This window comes from Phalangium opilio, unplaced genomic scaffold (genome assembly GCF_054372755.1).
Source record: "Phalangium opilio isolate 3A_F unplaced genomic scaffold, DU_Popi_V2 ptg000103l_1, whole genome shotgun sequence".
In the NCBI taxonomy this organism is placed as follows: domain Eukaryota; kingdom Metazoa; phylum Arthropoda; class Arachnida; order Opiliones; family Phalangiidae; genus Phalangium; species Phalangium opilio.
In genome coordinates, this window is record NW_028324205.1 from 1,890,019 (window position 1) to 1,908,340 (window position 18,322).

Below are 18,322 nucleotides of genomic sequence, written 5' to 3' on the forward strand. Positions count from 1 at the left end.
CGAGCTCGGTATTAACATTTAAAGATGATAATTAGAGTATAACGGAAGGGAAATTTATAATATTGCAATGCTTCAATAGCATCTAGATAAACAGCTAGCGGGCTTGTGGCGCAATGGATAACGCGCCTGCCTACGGAGCAGAAGATTCCAGGTTCGAGTCCTGGCAAGATCGGTGTTTGTTTTAGTAAAAGATCTTTTATGCGTCATTAAAAATGCATAAATACAATGTTTGGAAAAGATTTTATATTAGAGAGCAAGGGCTTGTAGCGTTATGGATAACGCGTCTGCCTTCGAAGCAGAAGATTCCAGGGTCGAGTCCTGACAAGCTCGGTGTTTGTTTTAGTGAAAGATCTTTTATGCGTCATAAAAAATATATAAATACAATGTTTGGAAAAGCTTTTTATAGTAGAAAGCAAGGGCTTGTAGCGTAATGGAATACGCGTCTGCCTGCGGAGCAGAAGATTCCAGGTTCGAGTCCTGGCGAGCTCGGTATTAATATTTAAAGATGATAATTGAGTATAACGGAAGGGAAATTTGTAATGTTGCAATGCTTCAATAGCATCTAGAAAAACAGCTAACGGGCTTGTGGCGTAATGGATAACGCGTCTGCCTACGGAGCAGAAGATTCCAGGTTCGAGTTCTGGCGAGCTCGGTATTAACATTTAAAGATGATAATTAGAGTATAACGGAAGGGAAATTTATAATATTGCAATGCTTCAATAGCATCTAGATAAACAGCTAACGGGCTTGTGGCGCAATGGATAACGCGTCTGCCTACGGAGCAGAAAATTCCAGGGTCGAGTCCTGGCGAGCTCGGTATTAACATTTAAAGATGATAATTAGAGTATAACGGAAGGGAAATTTATAATATTGCAATGCTTCAATAGCATCTAGATAAACAGCTAACGGGCTTGTGGCGCAATGGATAACGTGACTGCCTACGGAGCGGAAGATTCCAGGTTCGAGTCCTGGCAAGCTCGGTGTTTGTTTTAGTAAAAGATCTTTTATGCGTCCTTAAAAATGCATAAATACAATGTTTGGAAAAGTTTTTTATATTAGAGAGCAAGGGCTAGTAGCGTAATGGATAACGCGTCTGCCTTCGAAGCAGAAGATTCCAGGGTCGAGTCCTGACAAGCTCGGTGTTTGTTTTAGTGAAAGATCTTTTATGCGTCATAAAAAATGCATAAATACAATGTTTGGAAAAGTTTTTTATAGTAGAAAGCAAGGGCTTGTAGCGTAATGGATTACGCGTCTGCCTGCGGAGCAGAAGATTCCAGGTTCGAGTCCTGGCGAGCTCGGTATTAACATTTAAAGATGATAATTAGAGTATAACGGAAGGGAAATTTATAATATTGCAATGCTTCAATAGCATCTGGATAAACAGCTAACGGGCTTGTGGCGCAATGGATAACGCGTCTGCCTACGGAGCAGAAGATTCCAGGTTCGAGTCCTGGCAAGCTCGGTGTTTGTTTTAGTAAAAGATCTTTTATGCGTCCTTAAAAATGCATAAATACAATGTTTGGAAAAGTTTTTTATATTAGAGAGCAAGGGCTAGTAGCGTAATGGATAACGCGTCTGCCTTCGAAGCAGAAGATTCCAGGGTCGAGTCCTGACAAGCTCGGTGTTTGTTTTAGTGAAAGATCTTTTATGCGTCATAAAAAATGCATAAATACAATGTTTGGAAAAGTTTTTTATGGTAGAAAGCAAGGGCTTGTAGCGTAATGGATAACGCGTCTGCCTTCGAAGCGGAAGATTTCAGGTTCGAGTCCTGGCGAGCTCGGTATTAATATTTAAAGATGATAATTGAGTATAACGGAAGGGAAATTTGTAATGTTGCAATGCTTCAATAGCATCTAGATAAACAGCTAACGGGCTTGTGGCGTAATGGATAACGCGTCTGCCTACGGAGCAGAAGATTCCAGGTTCGAGTTCTGGCGAGCTCGGTATTAACATTTAAAGATGATAATTAGAGTATAACGGAAGGAAAATTTATAATATTGCAATGCTTCAATAGCATCTAGATAAACAGCTAGCGGGCTTGTGGCGCAATGGATAACGCGCCTGCCTACGGAGCAGAAGATTCCAGGTTCGAGTCCTGGCAAGATCGGTGTTTGTTTTAGTAAAAGATCTTTTATGCGTCATTAAAAATGCATAAATACAATGTTTGGAAAAGATTTTATATTAGAGAGCAAGGGCTTGTAGCGTTATGGATAACGCGTCTGCCTTCGAAGCAGAAGATTCCAGGGTCGAGTCCTGACAAGCTCGGTGTTTGTTTTAGTGAAAGATCTTTTATGCGTCATAAAAAATATATAAATACAATGTTTGGAAAAGCTTTTTATAGTAGAAAGCAAGGGCTTGTAGCGTAATGGAATACGCGTCTGCCTGCGGAGCAGAAGATTCCAGGTTCGAGTCCTGGCGCGCTCGGTATTAATATTTAAAGATGATAATTGAGTATAACGGAAGGGAAATTTGTAATGTTGCAATGCTTCAATAGCATCTAGATAAACAGCTAACGGGCTTGTGGCGTAATGGATAACGCGTCTGCCTACGGAGCAGAAGATTCCAGGTTCGAGTTCTGGCGAGCTCGGTATTAACATTTAAAGATGATAATTAGAGTATAACGGAAGGAAAATTTATAATATTGCAATGCTTCAATAGCATCTAGATAAACAGCTAGCGGGCTTGTGGCGCAATGGATAACGCGCCTGCCTACGGAGCAGAAGATTCCAGGTTCGAGTCCTGGCAAGATCGGTGTTTGTTTTAGTAAAAGATCTTTTATGCGTCATTAAAAATGCATAAATACAATGTTTGGAAAAGATTTTATATTAGAGAGCAAGGGCTTGTAGCGTTATGGATAACGCGTCTGCCTTCGAAGCAGAAGATTCCAGGGTCGAGTCCTGACAAGCTCGGTGTTTGTTTTAGTGAAAGATCTTTTATGCGTCATAAAAAATATATAAATACAATGTTTGGAAAAGCTTTTTATAGTAGAAAGCAAGGGCTTGTAGCGTAATGGAATACGCGTCTGCCTGCGGAGCAGAAGATTCCAGGTTCGAGTCCTGGCGAGCTCGGTATTAATATTTAAAGATGATAATTGAGTATAACGGAAGGGAAATTTGTAATGTTGCAATGCTTCAATAGCATCTAGATAAACAGCTAACGGGCTTGTGGCGTAATGGATAACGCGTCTGCCTACGGAGCAGAAGATTCCAGGTTCGAGTTCTGGCGAGCTCGGTATTAACATTTAAAGATGATAATTAGAGTATAACGGAAGGAAAATTTATAATATTGCAATGCTTCAATAGCATCTAGATAAACAGCTAACGGGCTTGTGGCGCAATGGATAACGCGTCTGCCTACGGAGCAGAAAATTCCAGGGTCGAGTCCTGGCGAGCTCGGTATTAACATTTAAAGATGATAATTAGAGTATAACGGAAGGGAAATTTATAATATTGCAATGCTTCAATAGCATCTAGATAAACAGCTAACGGGCTTGTGGCGCAATGGATAACGTGACTGCCTACGGAGCGGAAGATTCCAGGTTCGAGTCCTGGCAAGCTCGGTGTTTATTTTAGTGAAAGATCTTTTATGCGTCATAAAAAATGCATAAATACAATGTTTGGAAAGGTTTTTTATAGTAGAAAGCAAGGGCTTGTAGCGTAATGGATTACGCGTCTGCCTGCGGAGCAGAAGATTCCAGGTTCGAGTCCTGGCGAGCTCGGTATTAACATTTAAAGATGGTAATTAGAGTATAACGGAAGGGAAATTTATAATATTGCAATGCTTCAATAGCATCTGGATAAACAGCTAACGGGCTTGTGGCGCAATGGATAACGCGTCTGCCTACGGAGCAGAAGATTCCAGGTTCGAGTCCTGGCAAGCTCGGTGTTTGTTTTAGTAAAAGATCTTTTATGCGTCATAAAAAATGCATAAATACAATGTTTGGAAAAGTTTTTTATATTAGAGAGCAAGGGCTAGTAGCGTAATGGATAACGCGTCTGCCTTCGAAGCAGAAGATTCCAGGTTCGAGTCCTGACAAGCTCGGTGTTTGTTTTAGTGAAAGATCTTTTATGCGTCATAAAAAATGCATAAATACAATGTTTGGAAAAGTTTTTTATGGTTGAAAGCAAGGGCTTGTAGCGTAATGGATAACGCGTCTGCCTTCGAAGCGGAAGATTTGAGGTTCGAGTCCTGGCGAGCTCGGTATTAATATTTAAAGATGATAATTAGAGTATAACGGAAGGGAAATTTGTAATGTTGCAATGCTTCAATAGCATCTAGATAAACAGCTAACGGGCTTGTGGCGTAATGGATAACGCGTCTGCCTACGGAGCAGAAGATTCCAGGTTCAAGTTCTGGCGAGCTCGGTATTAACATTTAAAGATGATAATTAGAGTATAACGGAAGGGAAATTTATAATATTGCAATGCTTCAATAGCATCTAGATAAACAGCTAGCGGGCTTGTGGCGCAATGGATAACGCGCCTGCCTACGGAGCAGAAGATTCCAGGTTCGAGTCCTGGCAAGATCGGTGTTTGTTTTAGTAAAAGATCTTTTATGCGTCATTAAAAATGCATAAATACAATGTTTGGAAAAGATTTTATATTAGAGAGCAAGGGCTTGTAGCGTTATGGATAACGCGACTGCCTTCGAAGCAGAAGATTCCAGGGTCGAGTCCTGACAAGCTCGGTGTTTGTTTTAGTGAAAGATCTTTTATGCGTCATAAAAAATATATAAATACAATGTTTGGAAAAGCTTTTTATAGTAGAAAGCAAGGGCTTGTAGCGTAATGGAATACGCGTCTGCCTGCGGAGCAGAAGATTCCAGGTTCGAGTCCTGGCGAGCTCGGTATTAACATTTAAAGATGATAATTAGAGTATAACGGAAGGGAAATTTATAGTATTGTAATGCTTCAATAGCATATAGATAAACAGCTAACGGGCTTGTGGCGCAATGGATAAGGCGTCTGCCTACGGAGCAGAAAATTTCAGGGTCGAGTCCTGGCGAGCTCGGTATTAACATTTAAAGATGATAATTAGAGTATAACGGAAGGGAAATTTATAGTATTGTAATGCTTCAATAGCATCTAGATAAACAGCTAGCGGGCTTGTGGCGCAATGGATAAGGCGTCTGCCTACGGAGCAGAAGATTCCAGGTTCGAGTCCTGGCAAGCTCGGTGTTTGTTTTAGTAAAAGATCTTTTATGCGTCATTAAAAATGCATAAATACAATGTTTGGAAACGTTTTTTATATTAGAGAGCAAGGGCTTGTAGCGTAATGGATTACGCGTCTGCCTTCGAAACAGAAGATTCCAGGTTCGAGTCCTGGCGAGCTCGGTATTAACATTTAAAGATGATAATTAGAGTATAACGGAAGGGAAATTTATAATATTGCAATGCTTCAATAGCATATAGATAAACAGCTAACGGGCTTGTGGCGCAATGGATAAGGCGTCTGCCTACGGAGCAGAAAATTTCAGGGTCGAGTCCTGGCGAGCTCGGTATTAACATTTAAAGATGATAATTAGAGTATAACGGAAGGGAAATTTATAGTATTGTAATGCTTCAATAGCATCTAGATAAACAGCTAGCGGGCTTGTGGCGCAATGGATAACGCGTCTGCCTACGGAGCAGAAGATTCCAGGTTCGAGTCCTGGCAAGCTCGGTGTTTGTTTTTGTAAAAGATCTTTTATGCGTCATTAAAAATGCATAAATACAATGTTTGGAAACGTTTTTTATATTAGAGAGCAAGGGCTTGTAGCGTAATGGATTACGCGTCTGCCTTCGAAGCAGAAGATTACAGGTTCGAGTCCTGGCGAGATCGGTATCAACATTTAAAGATGATAATTAGAGTATAACGGAAGGGAAATTTATATTATTGCAATGCTTCAATAGCATCTAGATAAACAGCTAACGGGCTTGTGGCGCAATGGATAACGCGTCTGCCTACGGAGCAGAAGATTCCAGGTTCGAGTCCTGGCGAGCTCGGTATTAATATTTAAAGATGATAATTGAGTATAACGGAAGGGAAATTTATAATGTTGCAATGCTTCAATAGCATCTAGATAAATAGTTAACAGGCTTTTGGCGCAATGGATAACGCGTCTGCCTACGGAGCAGAAGATTCCAGGTTCGAGTCCTGGCAAGATCGGCGTTTGTTTTAGTAAAAGATCTTTTATGCGTCATTAAAAATGCATAAATACAATGTTTGGAAAAGTTTTTTATATTAGAGAGCAAGGGCTTGTAGCGTTATGGATAACGCGTCTGCCTTCGAAGCAGAAGATTCCAGGGTCGAGTCCTGACAAGCTCGGTGTTTGTTTTAGTGAAAGATCTTTTATGCGTCATAAAAAATGCATAAATACAATGTTTGGAAAAGCTTTATATATGAGAGAGCAAGGGCTTGTAGCGTAACGGATAACGCGTCTGCCTTCGAAGCAGAAGATTCCAGGTTCGAGTCCTGGCGAGCTCGGTATTAATATTTAAAGATGATAATTAGAGTATAACGGAAGGGAAATTTATAATATTGCAATGCTTCAATAGCATATAGATAAACAGCTAACGGGCTTGTGGCGCAATGGATAAGGCGTCTGCCTTCGAAGCAGAAGATTTCCGGTTCGAGTCCTGGCGAGCTCGGTATTAATATTTAAAGATGATAATTGAGTATAACGGAAGGGAAATTTGTAATGTTGCAATGCTTCAATAGCATCTAGATAAACAGCTAACGGTCTTGTGGCGTAATGGATAACGCGTGTGCCTACGGAGCAGAAGATTCCAGGTTCGAGTCCTGGCGAGCTCGGTATTAACATTTAAAGATGATAATTAGAGTATAACGGAAGGGAAATTTATAATATTGCAATGCTTCAATAGCATATAGATAAACAGCTAACGGGCTTGTGGCGCAATGGATAAGGCGTCTGCCTACGGAGCAGAAAATTTCAGGGTCGAGTCCTGGCGAGCTCGGTATTAACATTTAAAGATGATAATTAGAGTATAACGGAAGGGAAATTTATAGTATTGTAATGCTTCAATAGCATCTAGATAAACAGCTAGCGGGCTTGTGGCGCAATGGATAACGCGTCTGCCTACGGAGCAGAAGATTCCAGGTTCGAGTCCTGGCAAGCTCGGTGTTTGTTTTAGTAAAAGATCTTTTATGCGTCATTAAAAATGCATAAATACAATGTTTGGAAACGTTTTTTATATTAGAGAGCAAGGGCTTGTAGCGTAATGGATTACGCGTCTGCCTTCGAAGCAGAAGATTACAGGTTCGAGTCCTGGCGAGATCGGTATCAACATTTAAAGATGATAATTAGAGTATAACGGAAGGGAAATTTATATTATTGCAATGCTTCAATAGCATCTAGATAAACAGCTAACGGGCTTGTGGCGCAATGGATAACGCGTCTGCCTACGGAGCAGAAGATTCCAGGTTCGAGTCCTGGCAAGCTCGGTGTTTGTTTTAGTAAAAGATCTTTTATGCGTCATTAAAAATGCATAAATACAATGTTTGGAAAAGCTTTATATATGAGAGAGCCAGGGCTTGTAGCGTAACGGATAACGCGTCTGCCTTCGAAGCAGAAGATTCCAGGTTCGAGTCCTGGCGAGCTCGGTATTAATATTTAAAGATGATAATTGAGTATAACGGAAGGGAAATTTATAATGTTGCAATGCTTCAATAGCATCTAGATAAATAGTTAACAGGCTTTTGGCGCAATGGATAACGCGTCTGCCTACGGAGCAGAAGATTCCAGGTTCGAGTCCTGGCAAGATCGGCGTTTGTTTTAGTAAAAGATCTTTTATGCGTCATTAAAAATGCATAAATACAATGTTTGGAAAAGTTTTTTATATTAGAGAGCAAGGGCTTGTAGCGTTATGGATAACGCGTCTGCCTTCGAAGCAGACGATTCCAGGGTCGAGTCCTGACAAGCTCGGTGTTTGTTTTAGTGAAAGATCTTTTATGCGTCATAAAAAATATATAAATACAATGTTTGGAAAAGCTTTTTATGGTAGAAAGCAAGGGCTTGTAGCGTAATGGATTACGCGTCTGCCTGCGGAGCAGAAGATTCCAGGTTCGAGTCCTGGCGAGCTCGGTATTAACATTTAAAGATGATAATTAGAGTATAACGGAAGGGAAATTTATAATATTGCAATGCTTCAATAGCATATAGATAAACAGCTAACGGGCTTGTGGCGCAATGGATAAGGCGTCTGCCTACGGAGCAGAAAATTCCAGGGTCGAGTCCTGGCGAGCTCGGTATTAACATTTAAAGATGATAATTAGAGTATAACGGAAGGGAAATTTATAGTATTGTAATGCTTCAATAGCATCTAGATAAACAGCCAGCGGGCTTGTGGCGCAATGGATAACGCGTCTGCCTACGGAGCAGAAGATTCCAGGTTCGAGTCCTGGCAAGCTCGGTCTTTGTTTTAGTAAAAGATCTTTTATGCGTCATTAAAAATGCATAAAGACAATGTTTGGAAAAGTTTTTTATATTAGAGAGCAAGGGCTTGTAGCGTTATGGATAACGTGTCTGCCTTCGAAGCAGAAGATTCCAGGGTCGAGTCCTGACAAGCTCGGTGTTTGTTTTAGTGAAAGATCTTTTATGCGTCATAAAAAATATATAAATACAATGTTTGGAAAAGCTTTTTATGGTAGAAAGCAAGGGCTTGTAGCGTAATGGATTACGCGTCTGCCTGCGGAGCAGAAGATTCCAGGTTCGAGTCCAGGCGAGCTCGGTATTAACATTTAAAGATGATAATTAGAGTATAACGGAAGGGAAATTTATAATATTGCAATGCTTCAATAGCATATAGATAAACAGCTAACGGGCTTGTGGCGCAATGGATAAGGCGTCTGCCTACGGAGCAGAAAATTCCAGGGTCGAGTCCTGGCGAGCTCGGTCTTTGTTTTAGTAAAAGATCTTTTATGCGTCATTAAAAATGCATAAATACAATGTTTGGAAAAGTTTTTTATATTAGAGAGCAAGGGCTTGTAGCGTTATGGATAACGCGTCTGCCTTCGAAGCAGAAGATTCCAGGGTCGAGTCCTGACAAGCTCGGTGTTTGTTTTAGTGAAAGATCTTTTATGCGTCATAAAAAATATATAAATACAATGTTTGGAAAAGCTTTTTATGGTAGAAAGCAAGGGCTTGTAGCGTAATGGATTACGCGTCTGCCTGCGGAGCAGAAGATTCCAGGTTCGAGTCCAGGCGAGCTCGGTATTAACATTTAAAGATGATAATTAGAGTATAACGGAAGGGAAATTTATAATATTGCAATGCTTCAATAGCATATAGATAAACAGCTAACGGGCTTGTGGCGCAATGGATAAGGCGTCTGCCTACGGAGGAGAAAATTCCAGGGTCGAGTCCTGGCGAGCTCGGTATTAACATTTAAAGATGATAATTAGAGTATAACGGAAGGGAAATTTATAATATTGCAATGCTTCAATAGCATATAGATAAACAGCTAACGGGCTTGTGGCGCAATGGATAACGCGTCTGCCTACGGAGCAGAAGATTCCAGGTTCGAGTCCTGGCAAGCTCGGTGTTTGTTTTAGTAAAAGATCTTTTATGCGTCATTAAAAATGCATAAATACAATGTTTGGAAAAGTTTTTTATATTAGAGAGCAAGGGCTTGTAGCGTAATGGATTACGCGTCTGCCTTCGAAGCAGAAGATTCCAGGTTCGAGTCCTGGCGAGATCGGTATTAACATTTAAAGATGATAATTAGAGTATAACGGAAGGGAAATTTATATTATTGCAATGCTTCAATAGCATCTAGATAAACAGCTAACGGGCTTGTGGCGCAATGGATAACGCGTCTGCCTACGGAGCAGAAGATTCCAGGTTCGAGTCCTGGCAAGCTCGGTGATTGTTTTAGTAAAAGATCTTTTATGCGTCATTAAAAATGCATAAATACAATGTTTGGAAAAGTTTTTTATATGAGAGAGCAATGGCTTGTAGCGTAACGGTTAACGCGTCTGCCTTCGAAGCAGAAGATTCCAGGTTCGAGTCCTGGCGAGCTCGGTATTAATATTTAAACATGATAATTGAGTATAACGGAAGGGAAATTTATAATATTGCAATGCTTCAATAGCATATAGATAAACAGCTAACGGGCTTGTGGCGCAATGGATAACGCGTCTGCCTACGGAGCAGAAGATTCCAGGTTCGAGTCCTGGCAAGCTCGGTGTTTGTTTTAGTAAAAGATCTTTTATGCGTCATTAAAAATGCATAAATACAATGTTTGGAAAAGTTTTTTATATTAGAGAGCAAGGGCTTGTAGCGTAATGGATTACGCGTCTGCCTTCGAAGCAGAAGATTCCAGGTTCGAGTCCTGGCGAGATCGGTATTAACATTTAAAGATTATAATTAGAGTATAACGGAAGGGAAATTTATATTATTGCAATGCTTCAATAGCATCTAGATAAATAGTTAACAGGCTTGTGGCGCAATGGATAACGCGTCTGCCTACGGAGCAGAAGATTCCAGGTTCGAGTCCTGGCAAGATCGGTGTTTGTTTTAGTAAAAGATCTTTTATGCGTCATTAAAAATGCATAAATACAATGTTTGGAAAAGCTTTTTATGGTAGAAAGCAAGGGCTTGTAGCGTAATGGATTACGCGTCTGCCTGCGGAGCAGAAGATTCCAGGTTCGAGTTCTGGCGAGCTCGGTATTAACATTTAAAGATGATAATTAGAGTATAACGGAAGGGAAATTTATAATATTGCAATGCTTCAATAGCATCTAGATAAACAGCTAGCGGGCTTGTGGCGCAATGGATAACGCGCCTGCCTACGGAGCAGAAGAATCCAGGTTCGAGTCCTGGCAAGATCGGTGTTTGTTTTAGTAAAAGATCTTTTATGCGTCATTAAAAATGCATAAATACAATGTTTGGAAAAGATTTTATATTAGAGAGCAAGGGCTTGTAGCGTTATGGATAACGCGTCTGCCTTCGAAGCAGAAGATTCCAGGGTCGAGTCCTGACAAGCTCGGTGTTTGTTTTAGTGAAAGATCTTTTATGCGTCATAAAAAATATATAAATACAATGTTTGGAAAAGCTTTTTATATTAGAAAGCAAGGGCTTGTAGCGTAATGGAATACGCGTCTGCCTGCGGAGCAGAAGATTCCAGGTTCGAGTCCTGGCGAGCTCGGTATTAACATTTAAAGATGATAATTAGAGTATAGCGGAAGGGAAATTTATAATATTGCAATGCTTCAATAGCATATAGATAAACAGCTAACGGGCTTGTGGCGCAATGGATAAGGCGTCTGCCTACGGAGCAGAAAATTTCAGGGTCGAGTCCTGGCGAGCTCGGTATTAACATTTAAAGATGATAATTAGAGTATAACGGAAGGGAAATTTATAGTATTGTAATGCTTCAATAGCATCTAGATAAACAGCTAGCGGGCTTGTGGCGCAATGGATAACGCGTCTGCCTACGGAGCAGAAGATTCCAGGTTCGAGTCCTGGCAAGCTCGGTGTTTGTTTTAGTAAAAGATCTTTTATGCGTCATTAAAAATGCATAAATACAATGTTTGGAAAAGTTTTTTATATTAGAGAGCAAGGGCTTGTAGCGTAATGGATTACGCGTCTGCCTTCGAAGCAGAAGATTCCAGGTTCGAGTCCTGGCGAGATCGGTATTAACATTTAAAGATGATAATTAGAGTATAACGGAAGGGAAATTTATATTATTGCAATGCTTCAATAGCATCTAGATAAACAGCTAACGGGCTTGTGGCGCAATGGATAACGCGTCTGCCTACGGAGCAGAAGATTCCAGGTTCGAGTCCTGGCGAGATCGGTATTAACATTTAAAGATGATAATTAGAGTATAACGGAAGGGAAATTTATATTATTGCAATGCTTCAATAGCATCTAGATAAACAGCTAACGGGCTTGTGGCGCAATGGATAACGCGTCTGCCTACGGAGCAGAAGATTCCAGGTTCGAGTCCTGGCAAGCTCGGTGTTTGTTTTAGTAAAAGATATTTATGCGTCATTAAAAATGCATAAATACAATGTTTGGAAAAGTTTTTTATATGAGAGAGCAAGGGCTTGTAGCGTAACGGATAACGCGTCTGCCTTCGAAGCAGAAGATTCCAGGTTCGAGTCCTGGCGAGCTCGGTATTAATATTTAAAGATGATAATTGAGTATAACGGAAGGGAAATTTATAATGTTGCAATGCTTCAATAGCATCTAGATAAATAGTTAACAGGCTTGTGGCGCAATGGATAACGCGTCTGCCTACGGAGCAGAAGATTCCAGGTTCGAGTCCTGGCAAGATCGGTGTTTGTTTTAGTAAAAGATCTTTTATGCGTCATTAAAAATGCATAAATACAATGTTTGGAAAAGTTTTTTATATTAGAGAGCAAGGGCTTGTAGCGTTATGGATAACGCGTCTGCCTTCGAAGCAGAAGATTCCAGTGTCGAGTCCTGACAAGCTCGGTGTTTGTTTTAGTGAAAGATCTTTTATGCGTCATAAAAAATATATAAATACAATGTTTGGAAAAGCTTTTTATGGTAGAAAGCAAGGGCTTGTAGCGTAATGGAATACGCGTCTGCCTGCGGAGCAGAAGATTCCAGGTTCGAGTCCTGGCGAGCTCGGTATTAACATTTAAAGATGATAATTAGAGTATAACGGAAGGGAAATTTATAATATTGCAATGCTTCAATAGCATATAGATAAACAGCTAACGGGCTTGTGGCGCAATGGATAAGGCGTCTGCCTACGGAGCGGAAAATTCCAGGGTCGAGTCCTGGCGAGCTCGGTATTAACATTTAAAGATGATAATTAGAGTATAACGGAAGGGAAATTTATAGTATTGTAATGCTTCAATAGCATCTAGATAAACAGCCAGCGGGCTTGTGGCGCAATGGATAACGCGTCTGCCTACGGAGCAGAAGATTCCAGGTTCGAGTCCTGGCAAGCTCGGTGTTTGTTTTAGTAAAAGATCTTTTATGCGTCATTAAAAATGCATAAATACAATGTTTGGAAAAGTTTTTTATATTAGAGAGCAAGGGCTTGTAGCGTAATGGATTACGCGTCTGCCTTCGAAGCAGAAGATTCCAGGTTCGAGTCCTGGCGAGATCGGTATTAACATTTAAAGATGATAATTAGAGTATAACGGAAGGGAAATTTATATTATTGCAATGCTTCAATAGCATCTAGATAAACAGCTAACGGGCTTGTGGCGCAATGGATAACGCGTCTGCCTACGGAGCAGAAGATTCCAGGTTCGAGTCCTGGCGAGATCGGTATTAACATTTAAAGATGATAATTAGAGTATAACGGAAGGGAAATTTATATTATTGCAATGCTTCAATAGCATCTAGATAAACAGCTAACGGGCTTGTGGCGCAATGGATAACGCGTCTGCCTACGAAGCAGAAGATTCCAGGTTCGAGTCCTGGCAAGCTCGGTGTTTGTTTTAGTAAAAGATATTTATGCGTCATTAAAAATGCATAAATACAATGTTTGGAAAAGTTTTTTATATGAGAGAGCAAGGGCTTGTAGCGTAACGGATAACGCGTCTGCCTTCGAAGCAGAAGATTCCAGGTTCGAGTCCTGGCGAGCTCGGTATTAATATTTAAAGATGATAATTGAGTATAACGGAAGGGAAATTTATAATGTTGCAATGCTTCAATAGCATCTAGATAAATAGTTAACAGGCTTGTGGCGCAATGGATAACGCGTCTGCCTACGGAGCAGAAGATTCCAGGTTCGAGTCCTGGCAAGATCGGTGTTTGTTTTAGTAAAAGATCTTTTATGCGTCATTAAAAATGCATAAATACAATGTTTGGAAAAGTTTTTTATATTAGAGAGCAAGGGCTTGTAGCGTTATGGATAACGCGTCTGCCTTCGAAGCAGAAGATTCCAGTGTCGAGTCCTGACAAGCTCGGTGTTTGTTTTAGTGAAAGATCTTTTATGCGTCATAAAAAATATATAAATACAATGTTTGGAAAAGCTTTTTATGGTAGAAAGCAAGGGCTTGTAGCGTAATGGAATACGCGTCTGCCTGCGGAGCAGAAGATTCCAGGTTCGAGTCCTGGCGAGCTCGGTATTAACATTTAAAGATGATAATTAGAGTATAACGGAAGGGAAATTTATAATATTGCAATGCTTCAATAGCATATAGATAAACAGCTAACGGGCTTGTGGCGCAATGGATAACGCGTCTGCCTACGGAGCGGAAAATTCCAGGGTCGAGTCCTGGCGAGCTCGGTATTAACATTTAAAGATGATAATTAGAGTATAACGGAAGGGAAATTTATAGTATTGTAATGCTTCAATAGCATCTAGATAAACAGCCAGCGGGCTTGTGGCGCAATGGATAACGCGTCTGCCTACGGAGCAGAAGATTCCAGGTTCGAGTCCTGGCAAGCTCGGTGTTTGTTTTAGTAAAAGATCTTTTATGCGTCATTAAAAATGCATAAATACAATGTTTGGAAAAGTTTTTTATATTAGAGAGCAAGGGCTTGTAGCGTAATGGATTACGCGTCTGCCTTCGAAGCAGAAGATTCCAGGTTCGAGTCCTGGCGAGCTCGGTATTAATATTTAAAGATGATAATTGAGTATAACGGAAGGGAAATTTATAATGTTGCAATACTTCAATAGCATCTAGATAAATAGTTAACAGGCTTGTGGCGCAATGGATAACGCGTCTGCCTACGGAGCAGAAGATTCCGGGTTCGAGTCCTGGCAAGATCGGTGTTTGTTTTAGTAAAAGATCTTTTATGCGTCATTAAAAATGCATAAATACAATGTTTGGAAAAGCTTTTTATGGTAGAAAGCAAGGGCTTGTAGCGTAATGGATTACGCGTCTGCCTGCGGAGCAGAAGATTCCAGGTTCGAGTCCTGGCGAGCTCGGTATTAACATTTAAAGATGATAATTAGAGTATAACGGAAGGGAAATTTATAATATTGCAATGCTTCAATAGCATATAGATAAACAGCTAACGGGCTTGTGGTGCAATGGATAAGGCGTCTGCCTACGGAGCAGAAGATTCCAGGTTCGAGTCCTGGCAAGCTCGGTGTTTGTTTTAGTAAAAGATCTTTTATGCGTCATTAAAAATGCATAAATACAATGTTTGGAAAAGTTTTTTATATTAGAGAGCAAGGGCTTGTAGCGTAATGGATTACGCGTCACCTTCGAAGCAGAAGATTCCAGGTTCGAGTCCTGGCGAGATCGGTATTAACATTTAAAGATGATAATTAGAGTATAACGGAAGGGAAATTTATATTATTGCAATGCTTCAATAGCATCTAGATAAACAGCTAACGGGCTTGTGGCGCAATGGATAACGCGTCTGCCTACGGAGCAGAAGATTCCAGGTTCGAGTCCTGGCAAGCTCGGTGTTTGTTTTAGTAAAAGATCTTTTATGCGTCATTAAAAATGCATAAATACAATGTTTGGAAAAGTTTTTTATATGAGAGAGCAAGGGCTTGTAGTGTAACGGATAACGCGTCTGCCTTCGAAGCAGAAGATTCCAGGTTTGAGTCCTGGCGAGCTCGGTATTAACATTTAAAGATGATAATTAGAGTATAACGGAAGGGAAATTTATAATATTGCAATGCTTCAATAGCATCTAGATAAACAGCTAACGGGCTTGTGGCGCAATGGATAACGCGTCTGCCTACGGAGCAGAAAATTCCAGGTTCGTGTCCTGGCGAGATCGGTATTAACATTTAAAGATGATAATTAGAGTATAACGGAAGGGAAATTTATATTATTGCAATGCTTCAATAGCATCTAGATAAACAGCTAACGGGCTTGTGGCGCAATGGATAACGCGTCTGCCTACGGAGCAGAAGATTCCAGGTTCGAGTCCTGGCAAGCTCGGTGTTTGTTTTAGTAAAAGATCTTTTATGCGTCATTAAAAATGCATAAATACAATGTTTGGAAAAGTTTTTTATATGAGAGAGCAAGGGCTTGTAGCGTAACGGATAACGCGTCTGCCTTCGAAGCAGAAGATTCCAGGTTCGAGTCCTGGCGAGCTCGGTATTAATATTTAAAGATGATAGTTGAGTATAACGGAAGGGAAATTTATAATGTTGCAATGCTTCAATAGCATCTAGATAAATAGTTAACAGGCTTGTGGCGCAATGGATAACGCGTCTGCCTACGGAGCAGAAGATTCCAGGTTCGAGTCCTGGCAAGATCGGTGTTTGTTTTAGTAAAAGATCTTTTATGCGTCATTAAAAATGCATAAATACAATGTTTGGAAAAGTTTTTTATATTAGATAGCAAGGGCTTGTAGCGTTATGGATAACGCGTCTGCCTTCGAAGCAGAAGATTCCAGGGTCGAGTCCTGACAAGCTCGGTGTTTGTTTTAGTGAAAGATCTTTTATGCGTCATAAAAAATATATAAATACAATGTTTGGAAAAGCTTTTTATGGTAGAAAGCAAGGGCTTGTAGCGTAATGGATTACGCGTCTGCCTGCGGAGCAGAAGATTCCAGGTTCGAGTCCTGGCGAGCTCGGTATTAACATTTAAAGATGATAATTAGAGTATAACGGAAGGGAAATTTATAATATTGCAATGCTTCAATAGCATCTAGATAAACAGCTAACGGGCTTGTGGCGCAATCGATAACGCGTCTGCCTACGGAGCAGAAAATTCCAGGTTCGTGTCCTGGCGAGATCGGTATTAACATTTAAAGATGATAATAAGAGTATAACGGAAGGGAAATTTATAATATTGCAATGCTTCAATAGCATATAGATAAACAGCTAACGGGCTTGTGGCGCAATGGATAAGGCGTCTGCCTACGGAGCAGAAAATTCCAGGGTCGAGTCCTGGCGAGCTCGGTATTAACATTTAAAGATGATAATTAGAGTATAACGGAAGGGAAATTTATATTATTGCAATGCTTCAATAGCATCTAGATAAACAGCTAACGGGCTTGTGGCGCAATCGATAACGCGTCTGCCTACGGAGCAGAAAATTCCAGGTTCGTGTCCTGGCGAGATCGGTATTAACATTTAAAGATGATAATAAGAGTATAACGGAAGGGAAATTTATAATATTGCAATGCTTCAATAGCATCTAGATAAACAGCTAACGGGCTTGTGGCGCAATGGATAACGCGACTGCCTACGGAGCAGAAGATTCCAGGTTCGAGTCCTGGCAAGCTCGGAGTTTGTTTTAGTAAAAGATCTTTTATGCGTCATTAAAAATGCATAAATACAATGTTTGGAAAAGTTTTTTATATTAGAGAGCAAGGGCTTGTAGCGTAATGGATTACGCGTCTGCCTTCGAAGCAGAAGATTCCAGGTTCGAGTCCTGGCGAGATCGGTATTAACATTTAAAGATGATAATTAGAGTATAACGGAAGGGAAATTTATATTATTGCAATGCTTCAATAGCATCTAGATAAACAGCTAACGGGCTTGTGGCGCAATGGATAACCCGTCTGCCTACGGAGCAGAAGATTCCAGGTTCGAGTCCTGGTAAGCTCGGTGTTTGTTTTAGTAAAAGATCTTTTATGCGTCATTAAAAATGCATAAATACAATGTTTGGAAAAGTTTTTTATATGAGAGAGCAAGGGCTTGTAGCGTAACGGATAACGCGTCTGCCTTCGAAGCAGAAGATTCCAGGTTCGAGTCCTGGCGAGCTCGGTATTAATATTTAAAGATGATAATTGAGTATAACGGAAGGGAAATTTATAATGTTGAAATGCTTCAAGAGCATCGAGATAAATAGTTAACAGGCTTGTGGCGCAATGGATAACGCGTCTGCCTACGGAGCAGAAGATTCCAGGTTCGAGTCCTGGCAAGATCGGTGTTTGTTTTAGTAAAAGATCTTTTATGCGTCATTAAAAATGCATAAATACAATGTTTGGAAAAGCTTTTTATGGTAGAAAGCAAGGGCTTGTAGCGTAATGGATTACGCGTCTGCCTGCGGAGCAGAAGATTCCAGGTTCGAGTACTGGCGAGCTCGGTATTAACATTTAAAGATGATAATTAGAGTATAACGAAAGGGAAATTTATAGTATTGTAATGCTTCAATAGCATCTAGATAAACAGCTAGCGGGCTTGTGGCGCAATGGATAACGCGTCTGCCTACGGAGCAGAAGATTCCAGGTTCGAGTCCTGGCAAGCTCGGTGTTTGTTTTAGTAAAAGATCTTTTATGCGTCATTAAAAATGCATAAATACAATGTTTGGAAAAGTTTTTTATATTAGAGAGCAAGGGCTTGTAGCGTAATGGATTACGCGTCTGCCTTCGAAGCAGAAGATTCCAGGTTCGAGTCCTGGCGAGACCGGTATTAACATTTAAAGATGATAATTAGAGTATAACGGAAGGGAAATTTATATTATTGCAATGC

At 40.4% G+C, this 18,322-nt stretch overlaps 65 non-coding genes across 65 annotated transcripts; all 65 read left to right on the forward strand.

Annotated features, from left to right (window-relative positions):
* Nucleotides 1-99: 99 nt before the first annotated feature.
* Nucleotides 100-172, forward strand: TRNAR-ACG (transfer RNA arginine (anticodon ACG)). Its single transcript has one exon. It is a non-coding gene; the product is annotated as a tRNA-Arg (tRNA).
* A 244-nt stretch (nt 173-416) lies between these two features.
* Nucleotides 417-489, forward strand: TRNAR-GCG (transfer RNA arginine (anticodon GCG)). The gene has a single exon. It is a non-coding gene; the product is annotated as a tRNA-Arg (tRNA).
* A 90-nt stretch (nt 490-579) lies between these two features.
* Nucleotides 580-652, forward strand: TRNAR-ACG (transfer RNA arginine (anticodon ACG)). The gene has a single exon. It is a non-coding gene; the product is annotated as a tRNA-Arg (tRNA).
* A 573-nt stretch (nt 653-1,225) lies between these two features.
* On the forward strand, nt 1,226-1,298 carry TRNAR-GCG (transfer RNA arginine (anticodon GCG)). The gene has a single exon. It is a non-coding gene; the product is annotated as a tRNA-Arg (tRNA).
* A 91-nt stretch (nt 1,299-1,389) lies between these two features.
* On the forward strand, nt 1,390-1,462 carry TRNAR-ACG (transfer RNA arginine (anticodon ACG)). Its single transcript has one exon. It is a non-coding gene; the product is annotated as a tRNA-Arg (tRNA).
* Nucleotides 1,463-1,707: 245 nt separating this feature from the next.
* Nucleotides 1,708-1,780, forward strand: TRNAR-UCG (transfer RNA arginine (anticodon UCG)). The gene has a single exon. It is a non-coding gene; the product is annotated as a tRNA-Arg (tRNA).
* Nucleotides 1,781-1,870: 90 nt separating this feature from the next.
* On the forward strand, nt 1,871-1,943 carry TRNAR-ACG (transfer RNA arginine (anticodon ACG)). The gene has a single exon. It is a non-coding gene; the product is annotated as a tRNA-Arg (tRNA).
* A 91-nt stretch (nt 1,944-2,034) lies between these two features.
* Nucleotides 2,035-2,107, forward strand: TRNAR-ACG (transfer RNA arginine (anticodon ACG)). The gene has a single exon. It is a non-coding gene; the product is annotated as a tRNA-Arg (tRNA).
* A 407-nt stretch (nt 2,108-2,514) lies between these two features.
* On the forward strand, nt 2,515-2,587 carry TRNAR-ACG (transfer RNA arginine (anticodon ACG)). The gene has a single exon. It is a non-coding gene; the product is annotated as a tRNA-Arg (tRNA).
* A 91-nt stretch (nt 2,588-2,678) lies between these two features.
* TRNAR-ACG (transfer RNA arginine (anticodon ACG)) lies at nt 2,679-2,751 on the forward strand. Its single transcript has one exon. It is a non-coding gene; the product is annotated as a tRNA-Arg (tRNA).
* Nucleotides 2,752-2,995: 244 nt separating this feature from the next.
* Nucleotides 2,996-3,068, forward strand: TRNAR-GCG (transfer RNA arginine (anticodon GCG)). Its single transcript has one exon. It is a non-coding gene; the product is annotated as a tRNA-Arg (tRNA).
* Nucleotides 3,069-3,158: 90 nt separating this feature from the next.
* TRNAR-ACG (transfer RNA arginine (anticodon ACG)) lies at nt 3,159-3,231 on the forward strand. The gene has a single exon. It is a non-coding gene; the product is annotated as a tRNA-Arg (tRNA).
* A 414-nt stretch (nt 3,232-3,645) lies between these two features.
* Nucleotides 3,646-3,718, forward strand: TRNAR-GCG (transfer RNA arginine (anticodon GCG)). Its single transcript has one exon. It is a non-coding gene; the product is annotated as a tRNA-Arg (tRNA).
* Nucleotides 3,719-3,809: 91 nt separating this feature from the next.
* TRNAR-ACG (transfer RNA arginine (anticodon ACG)) lies at nt 3,810-3,882 on the forward strand. The gene has a single exon. It is a non-coding gene; the product is annotated as a tRNA-Arg (tRNA).
* A 409-nt stretch (nt 3,883-4,291) lies between these two features.
* On the forward strand, nt 4,292-4,364 carry TRNAR-ACG (transfer RNA arginine (anticodon ACG)). The gene has a single exon. It is a non-coding gene; the product is annotated as a tRNA-Arg (tRNA).
* Nucleotides 4,365-4,455: 91 nt separating this feature from the next.
* TRNAR-ACG (transfer RNA arginine (anticodon ACG)) lies at nt 4,456-4,528 on the forward strand. The gene has a single exon. It is a non-coding gene; the product is annotated as a tRNA-Arg (tRNA).
* A 244-nt stretch (nt 4,529-4,772) lies between these two features.
* Nucleotides 4,773-4,845, forward strand: TRNAR-GCG (transfer RNA arginine (anticodon GCG)). The gene has a single exon. It is a non-coding gene; the product is annotated as a tRNA-Arg (tRNA).
* Nucleotides 4,846-5,100: 255 nt separating this feature from the next.
* TRNAR-ACG (transfer RNA arginine (anticodon ACG)) lies at nt 5,101-5,173 on the forward strand. The gene has a single exon. It is a non-coding gene; the product is annotated as a tRNA-Arg (tRNA).
* An 86-nt stretch (nt 5,174-5,259) lies between these two features.
* Nucleotides 5,260-5,332, forward strand: TRNAR-UCG (transfer RNA arginine (anticodon UCG)). Its single transcript has one exon. It is a non-coding gene; the product is annotated as a tRNA-Arg (tRNA).
* Nucleotides 5,333-5,587: 255 nt separating this feature from the next.
* On the forward strand, nt 5,588-5,660 carry TRNAR-ACG (transfer RNA arginine (anticodon ACG)). The gene has a single exon. It is a non-coding gene; the product is annotated as a tRNA-Arg (tRNA).
* Nucleotides 5,661-5,910: 250 nt separating this feature from the next.
* On the forward strand, nt 5,911-5,983 carry TRNAR-ACG (transfer RNA arginine (anticodon ACG)). The gene has a single exon. It is a non-coding gene; the product is annotated as a tRNA-Arg (tRNA).
* Nucleotides 5,984-6,391: 408 nt separating this feature from the next.
* TRNAR-UCG (transfer RNA arginine (anticodon UCG)) lies at nt 6,392-6,464 on the forward strand. The gene has a single exon. It is a non-coding gene; the product is annotated as a tRNA-Arg (tRNA).
* A 582-nt stretch (nt 6,465-7,046) lies between these two features.
* Nucleotides 7,047-7,119, forward strand: TRNAR-ACG (transfer RNA arginine (anticodon ACG)). Its single transcript has one exon. It is a non-coding gene; the product is annotated as a tRNA-Arg (tRNA).
* A 250-nt stretch (nt 7,120-7,369) lies between these two features.
* TRNAR-ACG (transfer RNA arginine (anticodon ACG)) lies at nt 7,370-7,442 on the forward strand. The gene has a single exon. It is a non-coding gene; the product is annotated as a tRNA-Arg (tRNA).
* Nucleotides 7,443-7,528: 86 nt separating this feature from the next.
* On the forward strand, nt 7,529-7,601 carry TRNAR-UCG (transfer RNA arginine (anticodon UCG)). Its single transcript has one exon. It is a non-coding gene; the product is annotated as a tRNA-Arg (tRNA).
* A 408-nt stretch (nt 7,602-8,009) lies between these two features.
* Nucleotides 8,010-8,082, forward strand: TRNAR-GCG (transfer RNA arginine (anticodon GCG)). Its single transcript has one exon. It is a non-coding gene; the product is annotated as a tRNA-Arg (tRNA).
* Nucleotides 8,083-8,337: 255 nt separating this feature from the next.
* On the forward strand, nt 8,338-8,410 carry TRNAR-ACG (transfer RNA arginine (anticodon ACG)). The gene has a single exon. It is a non-coding gene; the product is annotated as a tRNA-Arg (tRNA).
* A 1,055-nt stretch (nt 8,411-9,465) lies between these two features.
* On the forward strand, nt 9,466-9,538 carry TRNAR-ACG (transfer RNA arginine (anticodon ACG)). Its single transcript has one exon. It is a non-coding gene; the product is annotated as a tRNA-Arg (tRNA).
* Nucleotides 9,539-9,624: 86 nt separating this feature from the next.
* TRNAR-UCG (transfer RNA arginine (anticodon UCG)) lies at nt 9,625-9,697 on the forward strand. The gene has a single exon. It is a non-coding gene; the product is annotated as a tRNA-Arg (tRNA).
* A 91-nt stretch (nt 9,698-9,788) lies between these two features.
* On the forward strand, nt 9,789-9,861 carry TRNAR-ACG (transfer RNA arginine (anticodon ACG)). The gene has a single exon. It is a non-coding gene; the product is annotated as a tRNA-Arg (tRNA).
* Nucleotides 9,862-9,947: 86 nt separating this feature from the next.
* Nucleotides 9,948-10,020, forward strand: TRNAR-UCG (transfer RNA arginine (anticodon UCG)). Its single transcript has one exon. It is a non-coding gene; the product is annotated as a tRNA-Arg (tRNA).
* Nucleotides 10,021-10,110: 90 nt separating this feature from the next.
* On the forward strand, nt 10,111-10,183 carry TRNAR-ACG (transfer RNA arginine (anticodon ACG)). The gene has a single exon. It is a non-coding gene; the product is annotated as a tRNA-Arg (tRNA).
* Nucleotides 10,184-10,269: 86 nt separating this feature from the next.
* Nucleotides 10,270-10,342, forward strand: TRNAR-UCG (transfer RNA arginine (anticodon UCG)). The gene has a single exon. It is a non-coding gene; the product is annotated as a tRNA-Arg (tRNA).
* Nucleotides 10,343-10,434: 92 nt separating this feature from the next.
* Nucleotides 10,435-10,506, forward strand: TRNAR-ACG (transfer RNA arginine (anticodon ACG)). The gene has a single exon. It is a non-coding gene; the product is annotated as a tRNA-Arg (tRNA).
* A 250-nt stretch (nt 10,507-10,756) lies between these two features.
* On the forward strand, nt 10,757-10,829 carry TRNAR-ACG (transfer RNA arginine (anticodon ACG)). Its single transcript has one exon. It is a non-coding gene; the product is annotated as a tRNA-Arg (tRNA).
* A 244-nt stretch (nt 10,830-11,073) lies between these two features.
* On the forward strand, nt 11,074-11,146 carry TRNAR-GCG (transfer RNA arginine (anticodon GCG)). The gene has a single exon. It is a non-coding gene; the product is annotated as a tRNA-Arg (tRNA).
* Nucleotides 11,147-11,401: 255 nt separating this feature from the next.
* TRNAR-ACG (transfer RNA arginine (anticodon ACG)) lies at nt 11,402-11,474 on the forward strand. Its single transcript has one exon. It is a non-coding gene; the product is annotated as a tRNA-Arg (tRNA).
* An 86-nt stretch (nt 11,475-11,560) lies between these two features.
* Nucleotides 11,561-11,633, forward strand: TRNAR-UCG (transfer RNA arginine (anticodon UCG)). The gene has a single exon. It is a non-coding gene; the product is annotated as a tRNA-Arg (tRNA).
* Nucleotides 11,634-11,724: 91 nt separating this feature from the next.
* TRNAR-ACG (transfer RNA arginine (anticodon ACG)) lies at nt 11,725-11,797 on the forward strand. The gene has a single exon. It is a non-coding gene; the product is annotated as a tRNA-Arg (tRNA).
* A 91-nt stretch (nt 11,798-11,888) lies between these two features.
* TRNAR-ACG (transfer RNA arginine (anticodon ACG)) lies at nt 11,889-11,961 on the forward strand. Its single transcript has one exon. It is a non-coding gene; the product is annotated as a tRNA-Arg (tRNA).
* Nucleotides 11,962-12,046: 85 nt separating this feature from the next.
* TRNAR-UCG (transfer RNA arginine (anticodon UCG)) lies at nt 12,047-12,119 on the forward strand. The gene has a single exon. It is a non-coding gene; the product is annotated as a tRNA-Arg (tRNA).
* Nucleotides 12,120-12,210: 91 nt separating this feature from the next.
* On the forward strand, nt 12,211-12,282 carry TRNAR-ACG (transfer RNA arginine (anticodon ACG)). Its single transcript has one exon. It is a non-coding gene; the product is annotated as a tRNA-Arg (tRNA).
* Nucleotides 12,283-12,527: 245 nt separating this feature from the next.
* TRNAR-GCG (transfer RNA arginine (anticodon GCG)) lies at nt 12,528-12,600 on the forward strand. Its single transcript has one exon. It is a non-coding gene; the product is annotated as a tRNA-Arg (tRNA).
* Nucleotides 12,601-12,855: 255 nt separating this feature from the next.
* TRNAR-ACG (transfer RNA arginine (anticodon ACG)) lies at nt 12,856-12,928 on the forward strand. The gene has a single exon. It is a non-coding gene; the product is annotated as a tRNA-Arg (tRNA).
* Nucleotides 12,929-13,014: 86 nt separating this feature from the next.
* On the forward strand, nt 13,015-13,087 carry TRNAR-UCG (transfer RNA arginine (anticodon UCG)). The gene has a single exon. It is a non-coding gene; the product is annotated as a tRNA-Arg (tRNA).
* Nucleotides 13,088-13,178: 91 nt separating this feature from the next.
* Nucleotides 13,179-13,251, forward strand: TRNAR-ACG (transfer RNA arginine (anticodon ACG)). The gene has a single exon. It is a non-coding gene; the product is annotated as a tRNA-Arg (tRNA).
* A 91-nt stretch (nt 13,252-13,342) lies between these two features.
* Nucleotides 13,343-13,415, forward strand: TRNAR-ACG (transfer RNA arginine (anticodon ACG)). The gene has a single exon. It is a non-coding gene; the product is annotated as a tRNA-Arg (tRNA).
* An 85-nt stretch (nt 13,416-13,500) lies between these two features.
* Nucleotides 13,501-13,573, forward strand: TRNAR-UCG (transfer RNA arginine (anticodon UCG)). The gene has a single exon. It is a non-coding gene; the product is annotated as a tRNA-Arg (tRNA).
* A 91-nt stretch (nt 13,574-13,664) lies between these two features.
* Nucleotides 13,665-13,736, forward strand: TRNAR-ACG (transfer RNA arginine (anticodon ACG)). The gene has a single exon. It is a non-coding gene; the product is annotated as a tRNA-Arg (tRNA).
* Nucleotides 13,737-13,981: 245 nt separating this feature from the next.
* Nucleotides 13,982-14,054, forward strand: TRNAR-GCG (transfer RNA arginine (anticodon GCG)). Its single transcript has one exon. It is a non-coding gene; the product is annotated as a tRNA-Arg (tRNA).
* Nucleotides 14,055-14,309: 255 nt separating this feature from the next.
* TRNAR-ACG (transfer RNA arginine (anticodon ACG)) lies at nt 14,310-14,382 on the forward strand. The gene has a single exon. It is a non-coding gene; the product is annotated as a tRNA-Arg (tRNA).
* An 86-nt stretch (nt 14,383-14,468) lies between these two features.
* Nucleotides 14,469-14,541, forward strand: TRNAR-UCG (transfer RNA arginine (anticodon UCG)). Its single transcript has one exon. It is a non-coding gene; the product is annotated as a tRNA-Arg (tRNA).
* Nucleotides 14,542-14,790: 249 nt separating this feature from the next.
* Nucleotides 14,791-14,863, forward strand: TRNAR-GCG (transfer RNA arginine (anticodon GCG)). Its single transcript has one exon. It is a non-coding gene; the product is annotated as a tRNA-Arg (tRNA).
* A 413-nt stretch (nt 14,864-15,276) lies between these two features.
* On the forward strand, nt 15,277-15,349 carry TRNAR-ACG (transfer RNA arginine (anticodon ACG)). The gene has a single exon. It is a non-coding gene; the product is annotated as a tRNA-Arg (tRNA).
* Nucleotides 15,350-15,763: 414 nt separating this feature from the next.
* On the forward strand, nt 15,764-15,836 carry TRNAR-ACG (transfer RNA arginine (anticodon ACG)). The gene has a single exon. It is a non-coding gene; the product is annotated as a tRNA-Arg (tRNA).
* An 86-nt stretch (nt 15,837-15,922) lies between these two features.
* Nucleotides 15,923-15,995, forward strand: TRNAR-UCG (transfer RNA arginine (anticodon UCG)). Its single transcript has one exon. It is a non-coding gene; the product is annotated as a tRNA-Arg (tRNA).
* Nucleotides 15,996-16,086: 91 nt separating this feature from the next.
* Nucleotides 16,087-16,158, forward strand: TRNAR-ACG (transfer RNA arginine (anticodon ACG)). The gene has a single exon. It is a non-coding gene; the product is annotated as a tRNA-Arg (tRNA).
* Nucleotides 16,159-16,403: 245 nt separating this feature from the next.
* Nucleotides 16,404-16,476, forward strand: TRNAR-GCG (transfer RNA arginine (anticodon GCG)). Its single transcript has one exon. It is a non-coding gene; the product is annotated as a tRNA-Arg (tRNA).
* A 583-nt stretch (nt 16,477-17,059) lies between these two features.
* TRNAR-ACG (transfer RNA arginine (anticodon ACG)) lies at nt 17,060-17,132 on the forward strand. The gene has a single exon. It is a non-coding gene; the product is annotated as a tRNA-Arg (tRNA).
* Nucleotides 17,133-17,218: 86 nt separating this feature from the next.
* Nucleotides 17,219-17,291, forward strand: TRNAR-UCG (transfer RNA arginine (anticodon UCG)). The gene has a single exon. It is a non-coding gene; the product is annotated as a tRNA-Arg (tRNA).
* Nucleotides 17,292-17,382: 91 nt separating this feature from the next.
* On the forward strand, nt 17,383-17,455 carry TRNAR-ACG (transfer RNA arginine (anticodon ACG)). The gene has a single exon. It is a non-coding gene; the product is annotated as a tRNA-Arg (tRNA).
* An 86-nt stretch (nt 17,456-17,541) lies between these two features.
* TRNAR-UCG (transfer RNA arginine (anticodon UCG)) lies at nt 17,542-17,614 on the forward strand. Its single transcript has one exon. It is a non-coding gene; the product is annotated as a tRNA-Arg (tRNA).
* A 91-nt stretch (nt 17,615-17,705) lies between these two features.
* Nucleotides 17,706-17,777, forward strand: TRNAR-ACG (transfer RNA arginine (anticodon ACG)). The gene has a single exon. It is a non-coding gene; the product is annotated as a tRNA-Arg (tRNA).
* Nucleotides 17,778-18,027: 250 nt separating this feature from the next.
* On the forward strand, nt 18,028-18,100 carry TRNAR-ACG (transfer RNA arginine (anticodon ACG)). The gene has a single exon. It is a non-coding gene; the product is annotated as a tRNA-Arg (tRNA).
* Nucleotides 18,101-18,186: 86 nt separating this feature from the next.
* Nucleotides 18,187-18,259, forward strand: TRNAR-UCG (transfer RNA arginine (anticodon UCG)). The gene has a single exon. It is a non-coding gene; the product is annotated as a tRNA-Arg (tRNA).
* The last annotated feature ends 63 nt before the right edge of the window (nt 18,260-18,322 follow it).